The 27916-nt window shown below is 29.7% G+C and overlaps 1 pseudogene; it reads left to right on the top strand.

Annotated features, from left to right (window-relative positions):
* LOC140670362 (proto-oncogene tyrosine-protein kinase ROS-like) lies at positions 1 to 27410 on the top strand (annotated as a pseudogene).
* Positions 27411 to 27916: the final 506 nt, after the last annotated feature.

The raw sequence follows: 27916 nt of genomic DNA on the forward strand, positions 1-27916 counted from the left end.
TGGAATAGTCGAAGGCAATAATATATTTCTAGCTCTTGACAGGGTTTCAACTTTAAATGTGCTGCTTTCTACAGGGTATTTTTAATTTTATCTATCTACAAAAAATAACTTTGTTTCTCTTTACAAGTTTGCGTCATATGACGAAATAAATGTTTTTACACGCATAGCTATCAATTTTATAAAACATTATTATATTTTATCACAAAAAAATTTCTCAACGATAATCAGAATCACACGTGCTGATAAAGGCAACACAACAGTTGCTCTTGACAAATATAAATATACCAAAAAAATGGAAGAGGTATTAAATGATGATACGTACGCAGTAGTTAATGGGCATCCTACCAGTAAACTCATTTCTAATCTACGTGAATTACTTACAAGATGGAAAAGTAATGAGTATATTACATCAGCAACTTACAGGTCACTATCGTTTAATGAAGGCACTCTTCCTCGAGCCTACGGATTATCAAAAATCCATAACTGCCCGTTCAGACTTATCGTGTCGTCAGTCAATAGCCCGTTATATAATTTAGCGCTGTTTCTACACAAAATCATGAAAAAAAGTTATCCTATAGCTCACAGTTTTGTAGAAAATAGTTTTGAATTGGCCGACAAGTTAAGTAATGTTCAATTACAAACTTAATTCTCTTGATGTGATGTCACTGTTCACTAATATCCCGATTGACCTTGTCATGGAGAGCGTCTCAAATAGATGGAATTACATTAAAGATAACATAGATATGCCGAAATCAGAATTTTTATCTGGTGTGGAATTGGTATTGAACTCTACGTTTTTCGTATTTAACAATGTCCATTACCGTCAGTTGTTCGGTACACCTATGGGCTCCTCTTGTCACCAATTGTGACAGACATAGTGATGCAGGATATTGAAAATATAGCGTTACACACGATCAAAGTTACGCCACCATTCTATTTTAGATATGTTGACGACATAATTACCGCATTTCCTAGTAACCTCATTGATAATGTTTTAACCATTTTCAATTCATTCAATTCAAGACTACAGTTTACGTTAGAAGTTGAGAAAATAATACCATTAGTTTTCTGGAAACTACTATCACTTTAGAAGATAATAAACTTTATTTCGATTTGTACCATAAGCCAACACATTCTGGCAGATATTTGAACTTTCTATCACAACACCCTGATTACCAAAAAAGGGCACAATTTTTAGCTTTATTGACAGAGCCTATATGTTGTCGCATCCAAAATTCCATCGAAAGAATATTACGCTAATTATTGAGACTTTAATAAAAAACGGTTATCCATTAAAATTTATGTTCGACTCTATCAATCAAAGACTGCTCTATCTTATAGACAAATCTAACAATAAAATTAATTATTCGAAAAACAGAAAAGAATCTCCTTCCTATTTTACAGTTCCATTTTTACCGTCGTTAACAGAAAAATTAAAAAACATTCTTAAAGATACGAATATTCGTTTGTCATACTACAGCCTTAACAAACTTAACTCCATTATTAAAGCCTATAAAGACACAAAACCGAAAGCCTCAAATACTAATGTCGTTTACAAAATTGACTGCAAACACTGCGATGCATCCTATGTCGGACAAACTTGCAGAAAATTAAGCACAAGAAGTAATGAACATAAAAAACATATCAATAGAAATACAACGAATAAGTTTGTTATTACAGAACATAGACTAAACTTTAATCATGACTTTAAATGGAACGACGTAAAAATACTGGATAAAGATATATTTTATAATAAAAGACTAATTTCAGAAATGTTGTACATTAAACGACAACATAACGGCTTAAATTTACAAACGGATACGGAATGTTTACCTGACATGTATAATGACGTAATAAGTAAACTTCCAGAAATTTAGGGGTCATACTCGAAGACGAATATAGTTTAACCATCATTTTTATTATTTATATTTTTATCTTTGTGAAGGACAGTTATTAAGTTGTTGGTTTTAAGTTTCAACGTTACATACGACTGGTGTGTGTTCACATGGCAATGTAAGTTACTATACATAGCGTTAATTTTAATTAACGTATTTGGTTTAATTAGCTATTTATTATTTTATTATTTATTTTCCATTCAGTTTTCATTTCCAATTTTTTATAAAAAAAAAAATTTAACTATAACAAATATATTATTTAATTTTAACTTTTTATACAATTCTTACATTGCGTTAAAGGTTTACGGACAATCAACTGAACTTATCTCGAAATTAGACCTTCAAATCCACGATTTTGAGATGGTCCATGGTTTATGGAATAAATCCTTGAACTTATCATATCTAATCGACATATACCGTCTTTCTAACTGTTCTCCATTTGACCATATATATACAGGACCATTTTAATCTATCTAGTCGAATATCTCGAAAACCAAGTTCGGGAGAGAAAAATGTTTCAGACAAAAGTTGTATGGTTTCGAGGGGGCCATAAGATGGTACCATTGGTTTGACATGAAAAGTCATTTGAAGGTCATGTAAAGGTCACTTCAAGTTTTTTAAATGGAACACCCTATATATTTTTACATATTCTTGTAGCTCATCTCGAGAGCTTTCCAAAACACTTATGACAAAGTATTTTTCATTAAGTATTTTTTGAGTTATAAAGCTTCAAAGTTGCAGTATTTTGACATAAAATACAAGATATCTCGTAAAATATTCATTTTTTGATTATCTTACTCTAATATTTTTATGCACAGAATAATGAGACGAATCAATTGGTGTAAAAAAAACACATAATTATGTTAAAGTAAAAATGTGTAACTGTTAGTTGCAAATTCAGATTTTTTCATCTTATCAATCAATCTGAACGTACGACAGATGGCAAGTTTTTCATGTCAAGCCATCAGTTGGTGCCAAGACAGGAATACTTGGTATATGTACGAGTGTACCCAGTTAATTTTAGTCATTTCTTCAATGACAATTTGAAGGAAAGTGGTTACATGCATCCGGAACCGAATAATTTGATTCTGAGCAGGTCCAGTAGAAATAGTATAAATATCTCGTGGGATCTTAGCAATAACATAACTCATTACACAATGAAGTACAAACAAGTTCGAACACAAGTATGGCAAATCGCGAACAATACCGAGACAGATAACACTACAGTAAAATACTATATAGGAAACTTGCTGCCAGGAACCTTATATAAATTTCATTTGATCCTTAGATATTGCAATTACGAAGAAGAATTTATATGGCCGCTTGATGGAGAATTTGGTTTTAAAACACGTGGTAAGGTAAATGAATACGTTATGATATCAAGTATTTACAAGTTTTTTCTAGAAATGTATTAATAATTTTTTTAAATTAAAAATTAAATAATAAAGCTTTTAAGTAAAAATATGCACATAGAACACAGACGTTTAATTACTTCTTAATTCACTCTATTTTTCGATGCCGTAAGCGTTTTCAGCCCGCAAGCGAAATTGATATTTGCGATTATGTAATTACCTTTGACAATTAAAACTTTCCCAATTGATACGAAATCATTTTGTGATCAATCCTGAGTTGATTCCTAATTTAACTGATACATGAAATTTTAAAGTCTCGTTAAGTAAATATTCTATAAGCACTTAGAATATCTCCTTTGTTACATAAAAATGTAATATACAAGTTTTGCTCCTAGTTACTTTAAAGAGACTTTAAAATTTCATGTACCAGTTAAATTAGGAATTGGAAACCTGTGCAAACTTAGAATTTATAAATAAATTTAAATTGAAAGAAATATTTGTAAAAAATAATTACAAAAAAAATCAGACAAAAACAAAGATTGGAATTTATACTATAATGAAACAGAAAACTACTGAGCAATTACAAAAGACATGAATCAAAAATATTAATTTTACGTACGGACTGAAAACGCTTAAGGCTTTGGAGAATTGAGTAAATTAAGCGAAATCATTGATTTAACAGAATCTATTGAAATATCTGCTACGCAGTATGATCTAATAATAATATCAACAATTATTGGTCTTGTCATTGCTGTATCTATATTAATCTGTACTTGCTACTTGTATTATTGTAAGTATATCTGATATAAACTTCAGAGATTAATTGCAAATTATTTTAGATTTACATATGTATAGAGATTTATGTAAAATTAGTTTACTCGTTAAAAATGATTTCAATTTTTCAATACATAAAATTAATAATGAGTATATTGTAACATTATCTAACAGCATATCGAAAATGTAAAGAAAGTCACAATGAACAAGTTCCGTTTTCAACAATCACCAACATTGAATTAGCAACTCTATATGAAATGCCTTCCGGGAACGTAGTTAATGCGTTGTACGTTCCTAGAATGCAATATAATCGGAACGAATTTGTGCTGAACATAGTCAGAAGAAAGCAAATTACTCGAACAAAACTTGTAGGTAGTGGTGCGTTTGGAAAGGTAAAGATTAATTTTTTATTACTGAAATGTATTCTTGAATACTTTTGTTAATTTTTTAATCAGAATATTTTGAGGTAAAGACACATTTTTTAATAAAAATAATTTTATAAATCAAAATTTTTCATAAGGAGATAAATAATCTAAACTTATTTTTCATTCGTGCTATTTATTGATTTAATTTGTATTAACTATAAAATATTTTGTAGGTTTTTCAAGGAACTGTCAAGGATTTACAAGGGGAGGGCACAATACCTGTCGCTATAAAGATGTTGCAAAGTAATGCTTCCTCCCAACAGAACGGAATTTTTACGCTAAGCTTATGGGCTATTTTCGCTATACCCATGTTCTAAGATTGTTAGGCATCTATATAGACGGGGATTCACCATGGCTCATATTAGAATTAATGGAAGTTGATTTACTGAAATATTTGAGAGAGAGTAGGGCATTCCAACCATCAGATTCACAGGCTTTGCGTCTGCAAAACTTACTTGCCATGTGTGAAGATGTTGCGCAAGGTTGCTACTTAGAAAAATTGCACTTTGTGCACAGAGATCTCGTGTGTCGAAATTGCTTAATATCCTCGAGAGACCGCGAAAATCGTGTTGTAAAGTCGGTGATTTTGGACTAGCTAGAGATATTTACAAGAATCAATATTACCGCACGGTAAATATATTACAATTGTGTAATAAATAAAAATAAATAAGATAATATAATTATTTTTATGTGTAAAAGAAAATAAACTATCGTCTTTTATTTTTACATTATAATAATATTATACATTTGTACGCTGATTAGAATTTAAATAGATTTTTTACTTATATATATATATATATATATATATATATATATATATATATATATAAATATATTTTTATTTATGATAAAAGTGCTTTTATGAATTTATCTAAATCACTTATTATTTTGCCGTATCTGAGCGCGCGAAATTTCAGTCCTGCCATTCGTGAAATATAATCGCTTCTAGTTTGAAAACTATTGTAGCTTCCACATTTTTGTATTATACTTTTCGTCTTAAAATGTTTTAAAAAACTTGTCATTAAAATATTTACCGGTCACTTTAAGACACCTTGTATAGAGAAAGAAAAATGAATTAACTTTAACTGCACATAATTTTTGCTGTAAAATTATGTAGATGAATTTGGCAAAAAATTTTTTCTGCGCTAAAATTGTTTTACAGAGGAGAAGGCTTGTTTCCTGTTTGCTGGATGGCACCAGAATCTTTGGTGGACGGAATATTTACTTCACAAAACGATGTTTGGACATTGAGAGTGTTAATGTGGGAAATTATGTCATTGGGTGAGCCTTATCCTGCCAAAAATAATAACTAAGTATTAGAGTATGTGCGTTCAGGGGGTAGGTTGCCGAAACCTTTCAACTGTCCACCGACATTGTATGAGTTGATGCAGCATTGTTGGAATGTAGTGAACGATAAACCAAACTTCGTCTCAACAATATTGTATCTTTGAGAAACGGCACAGAAGATGTGACACTTAGCTCAATAGATATCATGAGACATTCAGATGTAAATTAAATTGTAATTCTTTTATATGCATATCATTGCATAGTATAGTAAATTTTTGTGAATTAATAATGTCGATTAAAAGTATTGTAAAATAGTAAAAATATTGTTTTTACTTTTGTTATATTTTATAATACATTTACTATTATATTAAATTATTTGTTTTATTAATTATAATATTATGTTAATCAGATTATATTATAATGTTAATAATACATATTGATACAATAAGTCTTGCATATACTCGATTTTACAATATTTGCATTTTATTTTGTTGTATTTTCCCATATCTATTAACAATATCGGACAATAATTAAAGTGTAGTGCTATAATTGATTTATACAATATATCTGGTATACATCAATATAAAGTTACCTGTTCTATGTAGAGAACTTGTTTCTTTTTCCTATTCTTTTTTTATCATATAATCACTGTGGTCTTTACATTGGAGTCTATCACTAATAATTATACTTGGTATAATTATTTTATTTTAAGTTAAGTATTTTATTATTTTTATTTGTTCCGTCTTAGATGGAAAGATATGGAAATGTCCCCTTCTGATTTTAATGCGCTTTGAATATGTTGTAGCCTAGATCAAAATAGAAAATATGTGTTTTTCTATACGTTCCCATACGGCCTCTAAGAGGGTGAAATACCCTCTTGAGAAAAATCGGTTTTTATATTTCTGAGCAAATATCGTTGAAATGGTAAAAAAAATAAAAAAAGTTTCTAATAAAAGTTTTATAATTTTTAATGTACTTAAAAACTGCATAATAAGATTTTTTTAAAATGTCATATTTTTCGAAATCCCCCCCACCTTCCTACTTTTTGAAAAACCTGATTATGCAGTTTTAAAGTACATTGAAAACTATAAAGTTGTTATTGGAAACTTTTTTTTATATCTCTTACCGTTTCGACGGTATTTGCTTAGAAATATAAAAATCGATATTTTTCAAGAGGGTGTTTCACCCTCTTAACAGCCATATGGGCACGTATAAAAAATAAATGTCCCCTATTTTGACCTAAACTACAACTTATTTAAAGCGTATTAAAATCGGAAAGCGACATATCTTTCCTTGTTAGTTCCATACAAACATTTCAACGCAATATTTTCTTTTATTTCTTTCCTTATATTCCTGACTATCATATATTTCGTTTTTCCTGCATTTATTTTTAACTTAAGATATATTCATCCATTTTTCTTTAATAAATATTTATTTATTTTATTCTCCAACTCCGCACATTTTTTAGTTACATATTAATGTATCTTCTATGAACATTTTTATACAACATCCTCCTGGACTTTAATTATATCATTTACATATGTATACAATGAAAATAAAGCTTCTAATACATATTTCTATAGTACCCTATATTCAATGGAAATTAATTTAGATCATTTATTGTTGAATCCTGCTGTGTTCTATTATTTAGATATGATTTTAATTGTTTTAAAAGCATTTCTCTAATTTCATATTGATATAATTTCTCTATTAATCTTTCTCTATCAATTGTTTTAAATGTTCGTTTAAGATCCATAAAAATTACTCTCACTATTTTTCCTTTACTATTAATTTCCATTCGTTGATAACGGTTTGAATCGCCCTTTCACGAATTCTTTTTTACCGACGAACCATATAAAAACTTTGCGTGTACAGATATTTTTTTGGGCTACTCAATCGATAAATCCTTTTCCACAATTGAAGTAGTGTGGGATATGGGGGACAGAAAGATGTTATAAAATAAGAAAAGGATTTATTGAGGATATACAGTATAATATAATGGTGTACGCACAGAATGACGGTTGAATACAGACTGCCCTGAGGGACTGCACTGATTCATCGTGCTCTCTCAATATTTTAATCTGTTATAAACAATGCTAGATACTCGCACCGTATGATCTAGCCGCTAATGACGCAACGGTGAACCGATACTTTTCTGTTATAAACAATGCTAGATACTCGTGTCGTATGATCTAGCCGCTATCGCCTGTTACGTCGCACGCGCGCACATAAAACTTATCTTCTAATAACAGTGCTCTGAGAAATGCAGTATGTTAAATAATGCGTTTTTAATCCTACAGTAGTTATAACAACAAATAATGGGCGCTATAATTTAAGCTAAAAAAGGGAAAAAATTCAGAAATTACAGTTTTGTTATCTGCTCGTCATGTCAACATTGGTTTGAAATAAAAATTCTGCAGTTTTTCCATACACAATATATAGCGCCCATTCTTTGTTCTTATAAGTACTTCAATTGTAGAAAAGGATTTATCGATGTGAGTAGCCAAAAAAAATATCTGTACACGCAAAATTTTTATGCGGTTGCGTGATGCAAGATCGAGACACAAAGAGTAAAAAAGAGCTGTAAATAGTTGCCTAATATCGTGATAGATGGCGATACGATTTTTTTCTGGGCCATGTTCGCTGGCAAGCTGAAAGCTCTGTCTTTGTTCAACTTTCAGTAAGTAACAAAGATAGAATGACGTTTTTAGCTAAGGCAAATTTAGTATATATATTGCTGTTGCTTTTTCACAAGCTCGTCTAAACATTTATATCTCTGTTTTCTTACATGAAAAAGCGATATAAAAACCTAATTATGGCGTGTGAAAGATATAATAAATATAAAAAGAAGTATTTTAGGATATGAATCTATTGCCTTGTCACTCATATCCTAATAATAATAATTCATATTTATAGGCTATATTTATTGAATGTTGTATGAAAATATGTAAAATATATACAACATTTTCTAAAATATATTACGTACATTCATAAAGCATTCTATAAAATACTTATAGAATATTCTATAAATATGCATAAAATATTATGCAGAATATTCGATAGATATTATTCTATTCACATTCAGAAAATAAATAGAGTGTATGCCATTAGAATGTACTATGAACTATATAATCTATATATCTATAGAATATATTCGATAAATAAATATATATTTTACAAAATGTCCTATGAAACATTCCAAGAATATTTTCGAGACGATTTCTCTTGAAGAATATTCATAAAATGTTTATAAAAATGTTTTGGTGCGTACATGCAGGATAAATAAAGGATAAAATAAAAATAAATAATATAATATAAATAAGAATAAAATAAAGATAAAGAATATAATATAAATAAGAATAAAATAAAAATAAAAAATATAAATAAAATATAAGATAAATTGTTATTAGGACATTTTTGTTATTAGTATGCGGGCCCGTTCGTCGTCCAATCCAGTGATACTATTTCTGAGACTCTGCCCACTGTCAGGCCGATACACGGCTCGTTCTCTGTGTGTGTACAGGAGCGGGTAGAGTCTCAAAAATGACTCAATCACTGTCGATCTTTCTCAAGGGTCGCATGTATTACATGTCGTGTGTCGTGTAAAAGAAAAGATAAGAGAATGGGAACCATGTCAAGTTGTAAGTATAAATACAAATATATCATTCATTTTATTATACATATATTATACGTATACATACAATTTTTTTTTCAATAAATATCAAAGAAAAACAAATCGAGGGAAATGTAAGAGCGGTAGCGTAGTCTACGCTACAAGCGCAGGAGACGGCGTCTACGCTGCAAACGAGAGAAACGACATCGACGTTTCAAAAAGGACCACGGCCAAATAAAATAATCCAAAAGATTAGTTATTTATATAATTACGCACGCACGCATGCAAGAAAGTAAAGCACGCACGCATGCATGTAAGGAACGCACGCACGCATGCATGCAAGGACACACGCACGCACGCATGCAAGAAAGTAAAGCACGCACGCATGCATGCAAGGAACGCACGCACGCCAGCAAAAGACGCACGCAAGCATGCATGCAAGGAACGCTCGCACGCACGCGTGCACACACACACACACACATATGTATATCATTGTATATACATATATATAGAGGATGTCTCATTTGAAATGTCGACCTCAAATATCTATAAAAAATACATTTTACAGAAAAATGTTTTAAACAAAAGTTATTCGGTTCGAAGAAGGCTGTAGAATGATACCATTAGTTTGATCTTGAATAGTCGTTTGAAGGTCACTATCAAATAAATGGAACTCTCTAATATTCTATTGCAGCTTACCTCGAGAGCTTTTCAATACTGTTACCTCAAGCCATAAATGAAAAGGTAAAACATAAATCTCTCAAAATTAGTTTATAAGTAAATAAAACAATATGTTTTTTATTTAAGGACTAAATGTAAGAAATATAGAAGTTTTATTTGAGTCATTCAAAAATATAGTATAATGGGCAATTACATGTAATATCAATAATGTATATAATCAACATAAATTACATAATGGTATTAATGACCAAAAAAAAAGTGTAATTGACAAATAATATATGCAAACTTGTAAAAAAAAGAAAGAAACTTTTAGTGACAAATTGTAATTAATTTAGCATACTTTTCCTTTAAACATATAATGATTTATGAGTAATTAACAACTTACGTGTACGGTTAGCTTATTTACAAAATTATGAGATACAGGTTATGCGATAAATTCTTCAGACTATTGCTCTCAATAGTTGATGCTTCACAATGTTCTTAAAAACTATTGCTCTCAATAGTTAAAGCCTGTGATCTCAACAGGTGTCAGGCGTCCGAACCCAAATTTAGTCTTGTTTATGAGACAATTACGGCAAAGAAACCTCCATATGCATGGAAATCCTCGGATCTCACGAGGATCTGAATTAGGCAAATTCCTTGGATCTCACAAGATATTACCTCAATGACCTTCTTGGATCTCACAAGGCGATTGTCTTATTTGAAGTCCTGGATCTCACAGGACATGCACAAATATTAATTGACGCAAAAATATTCAATCCAAATCTCGAGATAAAGAAAGCTAGAAGCTCAAGCGGCACACACACACACACACAGACAGGCGTAGGGAGAGAAGCGTCTCTCGACTGCAAAAAACGACATCTGTAAATTCCAAAGAGAATTAGAGGGCATTCATAGGAGCGTATGAAAGCGCGGGAGACAAAAAAACATAAATTGCTTAGCATGACCAAACAAATACACTATGATAAAGTATTTTGTTAATAACTTGTTGAGTTATAAAGTTTGAGAGTTATAGCATTTTTAAAATACAAAATATCTTTATTCATTTTTCGATTATCTTGCCTTATTTTTATGCACAGAATAATAAAACAAATCAGTTAGTGTAACGAAAACACATAGTTGTCTTTAAAAAAATATATGAATTTGTAACAGTTACATATTTTTTATACACACACAGATATATATATATATATATATATATATATATATATACACACAGTAAGACAAATATATATATATATATATATATATATATATATATATGTAGGTATATATGCACGTATGTGTGTATAACATATTATGCATATACATATATGCATAAATAAATTTAGTCACATATGCACATACATAAATAACTAAATGTTATTTGCGTCTAAACGTATAAAAATATATATGTCAATGTGAACAGTTCTAATTATGTAAAAAAGTCAGACTCATATTTATATTTTACTGTTATCGATGCTTACATACACTTACATATGCGTATGAAATGATAAATCAGAAAAAATATGCGATGTCTGATTTCAACATTTTGAACACAATAAGAAATTGTTCTTTATGACATATATGAAAATAATACATATATCGATATTATCGACAATTTTAATTCCGCCGAAATGAGGGCGCTATCCCGTCAGAGCTCGGCCGTCTTTTTAGGGTCCCCTTAATGCCCAATTGTTTCTCTGTTATAATATCATTAAATTCTAGACATATTTAACTTTTTTTACTATTAATTCTTTTTTAATTTTACTATTAATACTTTCTCAAAAGTTGATGGCATATTAATAGATCTATATTTGGTAAAAACATTAAAAACACTATGCGTTTATTTTTATTGAAAGTGATAATGTTAACGAAAGTGACTATTGTGATTTTGGGAAATCTGGAGGACAATGTACATATCTTCGGAAAGCTTCCAGAAAAGTACAATATTTTCATGTACTTTGATCTATTTTCATACCGATTAGAGACATTTTCACAAAATTTTTTTACTAAATGTTATACTTTGTAGATAATAGATTACTTGTTTTAAATTGTTTTAATGACTGTACTTATAATAATTACAGAGTTTAATTTGTTAATTTTGTGTCACATATTTAAAAATCCATGTTATATAATACAAAATTAAACTTAATTGAGACGGTAATTGAAATTTTAATGTAAAAATAAGAATTTTTAAATATAAATTTTTATTAAAAATTTTTATAGTAAAAAATTTATTAATTTTTATTATAATTAATTCTTATTATAAATTAATTATTCCATTAATCTTTTATTACTGATATGCACATGATACTTTTGCTTATGCATCTATTTATTTATATTTATATATCTATTTATATATCTATTAATTTTTATATAAAGCATACAGTAAATTATTTTTTATTTGTAAACCGATTTGATCGTGCGTTAAAAATAATTTTGAAAGGTAACGATCATAGAGCGCGTCATGATATTGTCGGACCAAATAAACAAACAAGCGGTAAAAGGGATAGGCAATAACAAGTAAACGAACGGATTTGAACGGTAGACACGGTGACCTAAAAACAGAAAGTTTGAGAAGAATAGGACGATATATAAGAAGTAACAAAAGCTTCTCGAGGCCTTCTGACGATCAGAATACCGTGAGTCTAGACGCACCGGTCACCAACGTAGACCATACGCCCGTTATATTGTCACTTTGTGAGAAAAGTGAAATAAAGCTTATTTTTATTATTTTTAATTGAACCCGCCCTTCTTTTTTCTTTGAATTTTCCTTACACATAGGCATGAACTCTATGTTACAAACAATTTATCAAAAGGCGTGAAGAAACATTGATTCGATTAGCGTATCTAAATCATTGTGAAGATCGTATCAAACGTTGATAGCTACTGGCCATTTCAGTCGAGAATCACGTCAAAGGCGATCGAGTATAAACATCTACAAGAAAAATAATTTATTATGTTAAAAACATTAAAAATATTATGTGTTTTATTAAAAGTGTTAATATTAAGGAGATTGACAATCGCGATTTCGGAAAATCTAGAAAATGATGTAACTCCGGTAAGTCTCCAAGAAAGTATTTTCATGCATTTTTTCATTTCTAACTTCATGCCAATGAAAAATATTTACACAATATTTTTCATTAAAATTCAATATTACACAAATAAAACTAAATGTTATATATTGCAAATAACAGATTACTTGTTTTAATGACTGTACTTATAATTAAAGAGTTTTAACCATATTAAAAAGTATATATATATATATATATACCATTTGTTAGTTTTACATTATACATTTAAAAAGTCAGTGTTATATAATATAAAATTAAACTTAATTGAGACGGTATATTAAAATTTAAATGTATAAGAATTTTTTAATATAAATTTTTAAATTAATCATTTTGTTGATTTTCTGGTACACTGCTAAATTAAACATATATGTAATACTTTATCTAGACACGATTTTTAAATAATTTTTGAAATGTTTCTATTTCTCTAAATATCTATTTCTATTTGTTTATTTTTATATAAAACTTATAGTAAATTACTTTTTATTTAACGACAATTTAATGTGAAAATTTAAAATCTTTGAGTTAAAATAAATTACATCACGAGACAGCTACTAAATTCAAAGTAAAAGATTCATACAGTAAAATTTCAAATTGGTCTTCGATCAATTAGGACCAATAGACAAATCAATATCCACAACAGCTGTCACTTGCTACGTGCGTATTTATATATTTTTTTTTATTTATCATAATTTTTTACATTTTTTACATTTTTCTAAAGATAATGCAAAACATTATGTACAATATTTATTTTAAAACACATTTTGAACATGATACATAATTTGTTAAATACGATATATGTTGAACACATAATAATGCGAATGCAAGTAATGGACAGATCGACGTAAGTGAAGCAAAACAGTTTGTGATTTTAATTATAAATTATAGACTTTAATTTTTAAATTTAACTTAATTTCTGACGTTTCTTTAACAAAGCTAATAGTTGCTCTAAAATGTTAAGAAGAGATATCTTTCGTAAATTTATATTAATTTTATTACTTAGAATTCTGCTTTCATTACTTTATCAATTTATATTCATTTGCGAAATAAAATTTAATCTAATCGCTCATTTTTTTTATCAAGCAATTCGACGAACACTTACAAACTATACTATGTATATTTTTCAACCAAATGAGCGTGATTATATTAAATGAAGCCAGTAAGAGTTTATTGCAGACATGTCTAAAATCTACTGATAAATTATAATAAAACAAACTCTATGTATAAAATGTTATCAAAATAAAATTGAATTACAAAAAAGTTATGAAAATAATTTAACTTCTTATTTAAGAAATAAAAATTAAAAAAAAATATCTCTCAGCAAAAAGATTATACAATAAATACAAAATTTTATATCAAGAAAAGAAAAAAGTTAATGTCATTATGTTGTTAGTTACGTCGTTTATAAACGATCACAAATCTTATTTTTTAATTTTTAATCAATAATCAGTAAAATTACAAAAACTGATAAACGCACTGTACTCATTGCAAAATTTCTATTTATCATACCATAATTTGTTTTCGCTTAATTTATTTTAATTTTATAATAATATTTACTTTTTTATATTTAATTATTATTAGTGCGTTTCTAAGTGTTAAAACATAAAATTTAAAAACACAAAAACATTTTTTATTATTTTATTAATTTAAAAACCAATATTGTGGCTATAAGTTAATTTTCATCTTAACTTTATAGTTTATGTTTTTTATTTCTTTATTTAGAGAAGTGTTTGTTATCTCTGAACTTATTTATCATAAAATATATTAATTTTAATCTCTTTTATTAATAAATAAAAAAATTTTCCCATTTTATTTATTTCAGGTATTGAAATCAGAATTTTGATACATGGTGATGCAAAATAACCTGATGCCCTTAAAATGACATATTCTTGAGTAAATTCTGAAACAATTTTATTGTTACAAAATTTCTGAGTTATAATTGAAAATAGTTAGCTATTTATGAGCCGGATACAACGGGGAAGCAGGGACGACGCAACTCGTCATGAAACAAATGACTCTTCTAGACGATTAATAATATTACAACAATAATAATAATTATTATTATACAATATTATCATTTGAAGTTTATTGATTTATTATTGCATTCTTTACGATATTATACAATATTATTGACCGTAGGAAGGTCATTAATCTAATGACTCGTTGCGCGGTCCTTGCATGCTCGTTGTATCCGGCTCGTAAATAGCTAACTATTTTCAATTATAGCTCAGAAACTAAGGCCAATTTTTTTAAATTACTTTTTTAATAATTATTACAAAAATTGTAAAATGGTAAAGAACTTTTTTCTTCGGTTTAACTTACTCTGCACAAGAAGAGATATTATGAGATATTTTGTATATATTACGAAATAGAAAAATAGTTTAAAAAATAATTTTATATTTTACATATATATTTATAATTTTTTTTCTACAAATCTAGCAAAATACCTGATGATTTTCAAATTAATAATAATATAATTTTCGTATATTAACAAATGTCATTATGCTTACATATGTATATTAAATAGAACATATGTATGTGATCTATAAACATATGAATAAGACATAAGTAATTGTTCATTTAGTTTTAAAATAACGCCATTAAAATGGTTTTCAATTTTTCGCCCACATTCTTGTAGCCTAGCCGAGAAGATTAATATTATGCATCGCACATATCTTGTGGTATTCATACAATTTTGGACAAATAACAAATTTTAATTCATCCGGGATATATGGTTTATTGGTGAATACTTTTTGAGCTATCCCCCAAAGAAAATCACACAAAAATAAGATCAGGTGATTGAACATTTCAATAATGTGGTTTTTAAAACTAAAAATCAATTATTTCTGGTTTACTTATGCCTTACATATGTTTGCAGATATAATGACATGAAGTTTTCTGTACATTTACATAATGAATTTTATTAATATGTTAAAATAGGCTTTATAATTACAAGGTATCGAAATGAAGTCAGCATTGGAAAATCGCATTATTAATGAACAGTTATTATAACTGAAAATATATGATAATTAAATAAGTAAGTTTACTATTTCAAAAATATAAAAATTAAAAATTACATCTATATTGTAGTTAATCTAGCAACTTTTTTTACGCGGCACGAGTTAAATAAAATTTTCTTTAAATAAATTTATAATTTATAATTTATAATTATAAATAATATTTCATCCGTTTTTTCAATGATTCATCCTTCATCATTTAATCATGTTTTTAATTGAACATTTTGACAAACTACTAAAGATTAATTATGCTTGTATAACTCTATTTAAAACAATCAAAGATAGTATACAAATTATGTATTAAATATTGTATTAAATTTAATTTAAAAAAATACTTTGATTATTGATTTATCAACAGTTTTGTAACAATAGCAGTTTCAAAAACAAAACATTCAATTTGTATACACATAGACACACACAGGCACACACAAGCACGAACTCGACATATTAAAAAGAATTAATCAAGAGACACGTTGAAGAAATGTTGATTCGACTAGTGTATCTGAACCATTGAGAAGATCGTATAAAACATTGATAGTTACTAATCGAGAATCACGTCAAAAACGATCGAGTACAAACATCTACAAGAAGAAGAAATTATTATGTTAAAAACGTTAAGAACAGTTTGTGTTTTATTGAAAGTGTTAATGCTAACGAGAGTGACCATTGCGATTTTGTCAGGCAATCTGGAGGATGATATAATTCCGATAAGTCTCCAAGAAAGTATTTTTATTCATTTTCTTTGATCTAACTTTATGCTTAAAGATTTTTACACAAAAAACTAAATGTTACACATTGTAGATAGTTACTAATCGAGAATCACGTCAAAAACGATCGAGTACAAACATCTACAAGAAGAAGAAATTATTATGTTAAAAACGTTAAGAACAGTTTGTGTTGTATTGAAAGTGTTAATGCTAACGAGAGTGACCATTGCGATTTTGTCAGGCAATCTGGAGGATGATATAATTCCGACAAGTCTCCAAGAAAGTATTTTTATTCATTTTCTTTGATCTAACTTTATGCTTAAAGATTTTTACACAAAAAACTAAATGTTACACATTATAGATAATTACTTATTTTAATGACTGTACTCCATAATGCATAATTAAAAGGTTTTAACGATAAAAAAAATATATAAAATTTGTTAATTTTGTGTCACACATTTAAAAATCAATGTCATAATATATACTACAAAATTTAAACAACAGGTAATTAAATTAATTAAAACGACCTGACTAGCCAAAATCATTCAATTTATATTTATTTATTTTAAAAAATAATTTCAAAGAGGATCCTTTTTATAATATTGATAAATCCAAATGGTTTGTAAACATTAGTGATAAGACCATTTCTGAGTTTGTCTCCACGCTCTTAAGCTTGGGTGACAATTTTACGCTACCCATAAACCCGTCACGCAGTAAAGATCGCGCTGATTATGTATTAAACGTCGTTAAGAATTTTGAGGCGTGTTCTAGCAGGATTCCAACTGATCTTTTAGAGACTACCAGAATTTCTGTTGCAAATACACTACAGAGATTTTTGTGTTCGCGTCGTCATATCAGTTATATTGAAAGACATATTAGGCGGGCCTTCTCACTTTCGAGAAAGTTTTTGTCTGATAATAATGATTTATTAGTCACCAAAGCCGACAAGGGACAGTCCACAGTCATAATGAACAAGACTGATTATTTGTTAAAAATGGAGTTGATATTGAGTGATAAATTTACTTACAAGAAAATTAATAAAGACCCGACAAAACCACTTACGAACAAGATAAATTCATTATTAAAATCTTAGCTCAGCAACGAGCTCATCGATGAAAGAACTTACAAACATCTTAATTGTACAAATGGAAATATGCCTTGTTGCTATGGGTTACCCAAGATCCATAAACCTAATTTTCCATTAAGAATCATTGTATCGACTGTTGGCAGTCCTTTGTATAATTTATCTACTTACATACAAGATATACTGCAAAGGTCAATTATAAAGCCAGCTTCACATATAAACGACGGATGGTCTTTTTCCAAGAAGATCAAGGACGGTATTATTGAGAGTGGTCAAGTAATGATATCATTGGATGTTAGCTCGTTATTTTTTAATGTCCCCAAAGAATTAGTTCTGAGCGCCATTAAAAAACGCTGGAATAACATCAGTTCTGCTACTAGCTTTAGCCTTTCTCAATTTATACATGTGGTTGAATGGATTTTAGATTCGACAAGTTTTAATGAACAGTTTTACGAGCAAATTTTCGGAAGCCCTATGGGCTCTCCTTTATCTCCGATACTAGCGGACATTGTCATGGATGATTTAGAGTCTCATTGTTTGTTAAGTTTTAAAGTCCCAATTTACTATAGATATGTGGACGACATATTTGCAATAATCCCACGCACACGCATTGATGAGATGTTAGATACTTTTAATAATTTCCACCCTCGTTTAAAATTTACGTTTGAGATTGAACAAAATAAGTCCATTAGCTTTTTAAATACTACTGTTTTACGTGTGGACAATAGACTCATAACTAATTGGTACAGAAAACCCACTTGGTCGGGAAGATATATCAACTTTTACTCGAATCACCCCATGAAATATAAAATTAATACGATTTATAGTCTTGTTGATTATGCTTTACTGCTCTCTGATACTAGATTCCACAATGAGAATTTAAGTACCGTTTATGAAACGCTGCATAATAATTGTTTCCCTGACAAACTTATTGGACGACACATCAAAAAGAGGATTAACTTTTTAAAAAATCGAGACAATTTAGATTTTGACCCTCGGGGGAAAGAATTACAACAAAACGGCCGTTTTATTTCAATTCCTTATTTCAAGGAATTCAGCTTTTGTTTGCGTCGTATTGTGTGTGACGCTGGTTTGAACGTCGTTATGACTATAACTAATAAACTTAATACATTGATTAAGCGTGGTAAAGACAGATTACATACTGACAATAAAACCGATGTTGTTTATAAATTACAGTGTAAGATTGCGATGCGCTCTACATAGGCCAAACAAAACGACATGTACGCACACGTATTAAAGAACATCTTAACAATATAAAATTACATCCTACCAATCAATCAGTCGTTAGCAAGCACAGAGTTGAATTTGGACATAATTTTGAGTGGGACAAGCCGGTTATTTTACATAATGAAAAATTTATTAAGAAAAGAGAAATAGCTGAAATGTTTTTCATCAAGAAATTTAACTCCACGATTAACCTACAAAGAGATACCTAAAATTTAAATAATATTTATGACAAAATTATAAAGGTAGTTTGAACTGTTTTTCTTTCTACACATTGACAGTTTCGTTTAAAAACTCATGTTGACATGACGTGTCTCGTTGTTTATGTTTATCTCAAATTTAATAACCGTTGATTTTAACTAAGTGACATATTTAATTGTTCCATAATTAAGTTCTACTTTTAAACATGTCCCATTGGATTCTTTCTTCTTTTTCTTAATTTACTTGTGAGTAGACTAGTTTTTTAACGACATTACATTGTATTGTTTGCGTTTAATTCGGTATAAATTGTATCCATATAATTTTTGATCCGTTATATATTTTCTTTAGTTATACTTGAAAAGGACCACAACCATATGGTCGAAACGTCGTGTGAATAAATTGAATGATTTTGGCTAGTCAGGTCGTTTTAATTAACCCGTTGTTTACAATTAAATACTAGCGACTTTAATCTCTAACTTATAATTACAAAATTTAACTTTATGAAAATGAGATGTTAAAAATTAAATGTAAACATAAAAGTTTTTTAATATAATTTTTTAACATAAATTAATTATTTCATTGATTCTCTCTACTATACTGCTATGTTAAACACATGATACTTTTGTTAGACATGAATTTTCTGTAATTTATAAAATTATTTTTTTAAAAATATCTATTTATTGTTACGTCCTGTAGACTTCACGATTCTTTCTTTTCGAAAGGAATGCATAAACATTTATAGATAGTGATTCTGAGAACGCTCTACGGCGAAATATCAAACCGTGAGAGCTGTCACTTTAGTCACACTCCACGAATATTACGTTACGTGGACAATAAAATTTTAACAAACCTCCATAAGGCGAGACCAACTCTAAATAAGACAACCAAAGAAATCTTAGAAATTGAATATAGCATAAACACTTGAACTGGTCTCTAAACTCTAAAAGAATTTTAAATAAAATAGAGTCACCGTAACTCGAAGCAGTTGTTTAGAACTGCAATCGTAAATTTGAAACGGCGACGAAAACTTAAGAAGCATTCGATAAGAGAGCTCGCCTGACGGACCACCTAAAGTAACAGCTGTTTATAATAAATTTCTAAATAGCGATAAGCGACTCTGACGGTACCAAACTCCTCATTGGCCAAACGGAAAAATCTCTTAAACCAATAGAGAAGAATTTTTTGAGATTCGAAGTCGAAAGAAACACCCCTCTAAGCATATGGAGACGTTAAATAAAATTCTAATTCGTCCAATTGGTCAATGAAGGGGAGGTACTAATGCTAGTATTTAATACGAAGAGTAATACGCTGCGACATCACTACTACAGTTCGATTTCTCGTTCACGGTACTAATTATTTTTCTTCGACCTCGGCTTCCAGACGCGAAATCGATTATTCCATCTTGTTAATTCTTCGAGTGTTAACACCTTCGGGTATCAATACTTTCGATTCCGCGACGTGTGGTTTGGCTGATATTTAACGCAGACTCTCTGTGAAGTGGTTGAGTGCGAATTAAAATTTCAAGACAGTATCGAGTGTTAGACGTTTCAAGTGATTGTGTCATCCAGCATAAAGGAATAGACATAAGCTAACCAGGATTGCTGTCAATCTCAAACTGACCCCACGAGATCCGGTGCCGAGGTGCTCTTCAATAACAAAACCATCGACGAACGCAATAAGTAGTGAGTCTCTAGCAAATAATTTTATTTGATTGTTACCCCTTTCAGACTAAAAATCATTGAAAGTTCTTGGTCTATCAGTAAATGATTTAAATATTAATATTTCAATTTTGGTTTGTCTGTCTTCTCCTTCTCTCCTCTATTTTACTCTCATCTTTATTTCTCTCATTACCACTGTATTTATGTATACCGACATTCACACGTCAGGTTACTGAGTACAGTTAAAGGTAATCTTTTTATTTCTCTCTTTACCTCTGTATTTATGTATACCGACATTCACACGTCAGGTTACTGAGTACAGTTAAAGGTATTCTTTTTATTTCTCTCTTTACCACCGCATTTATGTATACCGACATTCATACGTCAGGTTACTGAGTACAGTTAAAGGTAATCTTTTATTTCTCTCATTATCACTGTATTTATGTATAGCGGGGTTCACACTCAGGTTACTAAATATAGTTAAAGGAATTTATACCCCTTCCTGGTTCCTCCTAATACTGATAATAAAACCTTGTTAATTTCTACAGTCGTATTGTTACTACAACCAATTTAAGACCTATTATTTTAATACTATTGTCAATATTTTATTTATTTTAATACTATTGCACTTATTATCGATAGTATTCCATACTATTTTGTTCTCGGTTTCTCTCGTTATTCTTACTAATTTTTGTAATTTAACATATAAATTAACCAAGAACTGTTTCCCCAAATAAAAATAAAATATTAACGGTTCCTCGTGGGGGTTCTTAGTGGATCCTGCCATCCTCAAGAAAATTAAGTCAGGCGCCAGAATAAACAAACGGCGCCGTAACCAGAGTCGTGGCCAGGGCCTTAGCAGATACAAATTTCATAGTAAATTTTTCAAAAATAAATGTAGAGTTATTTAATTTACTTACAGCTAAGCAAACAAACTTACAAACTTACACTGACACCTCCCCTCCTATTTCGATAAACATTCCTCCTCCTCTTCCTCCTTCAAGAGAGCTGGAACCATCCCGCTCATCTGACCCTTCTCTTCGCACTACCATCGATCCCCCTCCCCCTTCACATCCCATAGTATCATCCTCTCACGAACACCCCTCCCCATCTCTTCTCGATTTACCGGGTCCTTCCAAGGAAACTCCCTCTACCTCTGAATCCCCTCATCCACCCTTATCAGTTTCCACCATCATCTTGGGCGATTCACCCCCATCTTCCCCCCCAAAATTTACCTGATTCTCAAGAAGAATCAGATAAAATTTAGGAGACCCTTCGTGAGGTTGCTGAGGTCATCGTCAACCTCGAGAAAGAAAACGCAAGTTCCACCAAAAGGGAACAATCCAATAATTCTGAACATCAAGAAGCTGCTCGTCCCCCTCCTCTGGATCCTCTCCAATATTTATTCAATAACCTCCCAGAGATCCGACATCTCCTTCCAAACGGCTCGTATACAATCGGGCCTGGCCCCATCGATTTAGAAACCCTGTACTCCGTCCTTACATCCAACCCTGCGGGATCCGTTATCCCGTGATTCCTCCCTGGTTATAGGTATCCCCTCGCTGTTCCAATAGAGGCTCTCTGGAAGAAATTTCCCCCTTTCACGATTAGTTTTCAGGAATTATAATTCCTTCCCTGCCCTTTCCCTTAAAAATTTAAAAATTATTATATAAATACCAGTCAGGTAATAAGTCCCTTTTTGCCCACTTCCAATTTATCTGACTGACGTCCTTCCGAATTAATGTAACACCCGTGAACTCCCACACACTCACGACACACACAGCTCATTAATAAGTTAGATTAACCTAATTATAATGTTAATAAATTTTTAAATCTTATATATATATATTTTCATTTTTTTATTAATAAATGCATAAAATTAAAATCTTAATCGATTAATATAATTTATTAACCTTTTCAAAAAAATACATTCCCTGACTCCCAGATCGCACAAGGTCCCGTCCCGCGTAACAGGGAATAAATTCCCTTACCGAAAAGGGACCACCGAACGAATGGCCTACTGACCCAGTAAAAGAGACCCTCGAGGTCTTTGACCAGGTTCGATCCTGCACAGTTCGTTTGAATTGAGAGAGGTAAGATTCTAACGCGTTTCGACAAGGATAAGTTCCGTCCTTCCGTTATCTCTTCCTTTTTCCGAGTCTGGACGTAACATTATATTTGTTAATTTTAATATAAAATTTACAGTAAATTATTTTTTATTTAACGAAATTTTAATATTGAAAATCAAAATCTTTGAATTAAAATAAATTGCGTAACAAAACTTCTAGTTAATTCAAAATAAAAGATCGGTAAAATAAATGTTTAAATTAATTAAGATCAATAGACAAATCATTATGCACAACAGCTGTACATCACTCGCTATATACATATTTATATACTATTCTTTAGTTATTAATTTTTTATATTTTTCTAAAGATATTGCAAAACGTTTTATATAATATTTATTTTAAAATACATTTTGAAATATATAATTTGTGAAATACAACATATGTTAAATACACAGTAACGCAAATCCAAATAATGAAAACATCAACATAATTAAACGGTCACATGTTTAATAATTTTGTTTTGTAGAATTATGCTTTCGTTGTTTCATCGGTTTATATTCATCTGCAATATAAACTTTGATTTAATCGCTCATGTATTTGATGAAACAATTCGACGAACATTTACAAACTATACAATGTATATTTTTGAACAGGATATTTCAGTCTTCGAGACTAATGTTATCAAACGTCTCCTCTGACGGCGTGACTATATTAAATGAAGCCGGTAAGAGTTTATTGCAAACATGTTTACAATCCTAAAATTTACTGATAAATTATAATGAAATAAATATAATAAAACTGAACTCTATACCTATATAAATGTTATCAAAATAAAATTGAATTACAAAAAAATTATGAAAATAATTTAACTTCTTACTCAAGAAATGAAAATTAAATAAAAAAAAATATATCTCAGTAAAAAGATTAAAAAATTTCATGTCGAAAAAAAATCAAAGTAATGTCATTATTTTGTTACGTCGTTTATACTTAATCACAAATGTTATATTTTTCAAGTCTAAACAATAATCAGTAAAATTACAAAAACTGATAAACGCACTGTAACCGTTGAGAGATTTCTATTTATCATAACATAATTTGTTTTTGCTGAAATATTTTTATTTTAAGATTATCGAAAGAGCTCCGAATTAATAAATATAAATAAGTAAGTAAGAAAGACGCAATAGGAGCGAGGAGATATGAATACAAAATTATAAGTTTTTTATATAGGTGATGTGTCGCAAGTATATTGACATTAAGTACATTAGTAACATTCTATAGAATGACGGAAATTATAATAAAAATTTGAACGTTTCAATTCATGTTTTGAATCCTCTTCAGCATAATATATAAATTAAATAAATGGATTATAAATAGATAAAAACGAAATTAATGAGAAAACATCGCATAATAAAGGCGTAAGACATGTGTGAACTAAAAATCGTGATCGTATTCGCATGATTAAATGGATCAATGCCTTAGAACCGCTGTACATATTTATCGCATGTTAGTTGTATAAATTACATATATATAAAACGATCCAACTTGTTCGGCTCTTTCACTGTACGGCATAATAATTCCGCGAGGCAATTCTCCGAGGTTTCCAAACCGAGGGAGGTATGCAGTTAGATTGAGAGGTTAAGTCTGTATTAGTAAAATGAGTATAATAAATACCTGTTTGTAATAAAGTTATTTACCGCTACTTTGTGTATAATGGTGGTGACTCAGAAAAAGCTTACAGGATATGCATTCCGTTTGTGTGTTGTTGAATCTATGGTATATATATCGCGCAACTGATGTTTAACGTGTGGTTTTGCCGATGGTACAGATAGTAATGAGCTTAAGGGCGAAAAATACATTTAAGATGGAAAGAGTTAGATAGGTGACATTAGATCTTAGGCAGTTTGTTTATTATATCATCGTAAATAACTGGCAAACATTCTATATCTGTTTGTAGATTTATGCTATTTATTTGTCGTTTAATGTATAACATTTCAGATATCAGTTTTTGTGTAAAAAAGCTCATTGTCTAGTATTTGTGCATTGTCCCAGTCAAAGTCATGATAGAGATCAATTGATAGAGTATTCTTATTATCACATCCCATGTTCCATGAAAAGAATATCCAATTTATAATAAAGATTTTACTGGACAACTCCTATCCAACCGATTTTATATTCAAAACAATTAACAACCGTATAAAGTTTTTAATTAATAATAGACCATCCGACAGAAAATTACAAACACCCAATAATAACTCATATTTCACAATTCCATATTTGCAAACAGTAACTGATAAAATAAAGAATACTCTAAAAGATGTCGACATCAGATTAGCCTACTACAGTATAAACAAAAACAACAAATTTATTAAGACACACAAAGATCCTATCCCTATTCCCATGAAAACAAACGTGGTATACAAAATTAATTGTCTAAATTGCGACGCTTCTTATGTTGGTCAAACGGGCAGAAAGCTGAATACTAGGATAAAAGAACATAAGACCAACATAATGAAGCCCAATAACAACAAATCAGTGATCACTGACCACCGCCTAACATACAATCATGACTTTGACTGGAACAATGCACAAATATTAGACAATGAGCCCTTTTACACAAAAAGACTGATATCTGAAATGTTATACATTAAACGACAAATAAATAGCATAAATTTACAAACAGATATAGAATGTTTGCCAGTTATTTACGATGATATAATAAACAAACTGCCTAAGATCTAATGTCACCTATCTAACTCTTTCCATCTTAAATGTATTTTCCGCCCTTGAGCTCATTACTATCTGTACCATCGGCAAAACCACACGTTAAACATTAGTTGCGCGATATATATACATAGATTCAACAACACACAAACGGAATGCATATCCTGTAAGCTTTTTCTGAGTCACCACCATTATACACAAAGTAGCGGTAAATAACTTTATTACAAACAGGTATTTATTATACTCATTTTACTAATACAGACTTAACCCCTCAATCTAACTGCATACCTCCCTCGGTCTGGAAACCTCGGAGAATTGCCTCGCGGGATTATTATGCAAGCCGTACAATAAAAGAGCCGAACAAGTTGAATCGTTTTATATATATGTAATTTATACAACTAACATGCGATAAATATGTACAGCGGTTCTAAGGCATTGATCCATTTAATCATGCGAATACGATCACGATTTTTAGTTCACACATGTCTTACGCCTTTATTATGCGATGTTTTCTCATTAATTTCGTTTTTATCTATATATAATCCATTTATTTAATTTATATATTATGCTGAAGAGGATTCAAAACATGAATCGAAACGTTCAAATTTTTATTATAATTTCCGTCATTCTATAGAATGTTATTAATGTACTTAATGTCAATATACTTGCGACACATCACCTATATAAAAAACTTATAATTTTGTATTCACATCTCCTCGCTCCTATTGCCTCTTTCTCACTTACTTATTTTTATTTTAGAATAAAGTTTTTTTTTTTACTTAATTATTAATAGTGTGTTTAAATCTTAAAACACAAAAATACTATTATTATATAATTCAAATATTTTGAAAATCAGTACTGTAGCTCTTGGTTAAATTTCATCATACTTTGTAGTTTATGTTTTCATTTCATTCTTTATATAGAAAAATGCTTGTTATCTGAACTTACTTATTATATGATATTCTTTTAGTTATAATTCAAGAAATTCTTCCATTTTATCTTTTTTCAGTTATTGAAATCAGAATTAATATACGTAATTATGATATACTAAATACAAATTTGAAATCTTTATAAAGATTTAACTATATGTATACTTTCGATTCTTTTTTATAATTACACAAAATTTAAAAATCCGCAGACATATTTCCAAGCGAGTCAACATTTCCTAGGGCATTCGTAGATTTTGGTAATAGATTAAACGAGAAAAACATTTCTGTGACATTCAAGTAAAAAATTCTTAACTTGTTACTTGTACTCGTATATATATATGTATAGAAAATCAATTCTGTTTGTTTCTAATTCTATTAGTATTTCACTAAAATAGAAAGACTAAAATAATTTTCTTTCTTCACAGATGGAACAAACCTGAATTTACAAATGGAGTGATACAAAAATACATGGTCCAGTATTGGTTTAACGAGAACCAAAGGAAAATTATACATGACGCTAATATGTCTGGTATACAGCACATATTGTAATACAAAGCGTACAATTTAAGGCCTGATACGATGTACTACTTTAAAGTACAAGCGCATAATGAAGCTGGTGCCGGTCCTTACACGAATTTCATTAATGTTTCCACCATGCAAGAAAATCCGTTACCTCTATTATTCATCGCTTTATCATAGTTGGATAATGATCCGCCGAAAGTATTAGATGTGGATTTGCAGATCAGCTTTCCACTTAAAGAATGTATAACTATAGAGATTGTTTACTTAGAAATGGAACGTAAAATTTATTGGATCGATATTGAGAAGAAGCTAATGACATACAATTTCGATCTAAATGCAATCGAAGTAAATAATTGTACAAAAATAACTGATGTCCACCCTTCCGCGAGTAATCTCTGCCTCGATTGAGTGGCAAGAAATCTTTATTGGTTGGAATATCATGAGACAGGTATGACGGTTATTACGAAGCTTTTAAAGCTAGACTTAGCATTGTGGCAAACTGGAATAGTCAAAGGCAATATTATTATTCTACGTGAACATTACGGGGTTTCAACTTTAAATGTGCTGCCTTTTACAGGGTATATTAAGTTTTATCTATCTAAAAAAAATAACTTTGTTTCTCTTAACAAGTTTACGTCATATGACGAAATAAATGATTTTACACGCACAGCTATTAATTTTAT

Source organism: Anoplolepis gracilipes, chromosome 10 (genome assembly GCF_047496725.1).
Source record: "Anoplolepis gracilipes chromosome 10, ASM4749672v1, whole genome shotgun sequence".
NCBI classification, from domain to species: domain Eukaryota; kingdom Metazoa; phylum Arthropoda; class Insecta; order Hymenoptera; family Formicidae; genus Anoplolepis; species Anoplolepis gracilipes.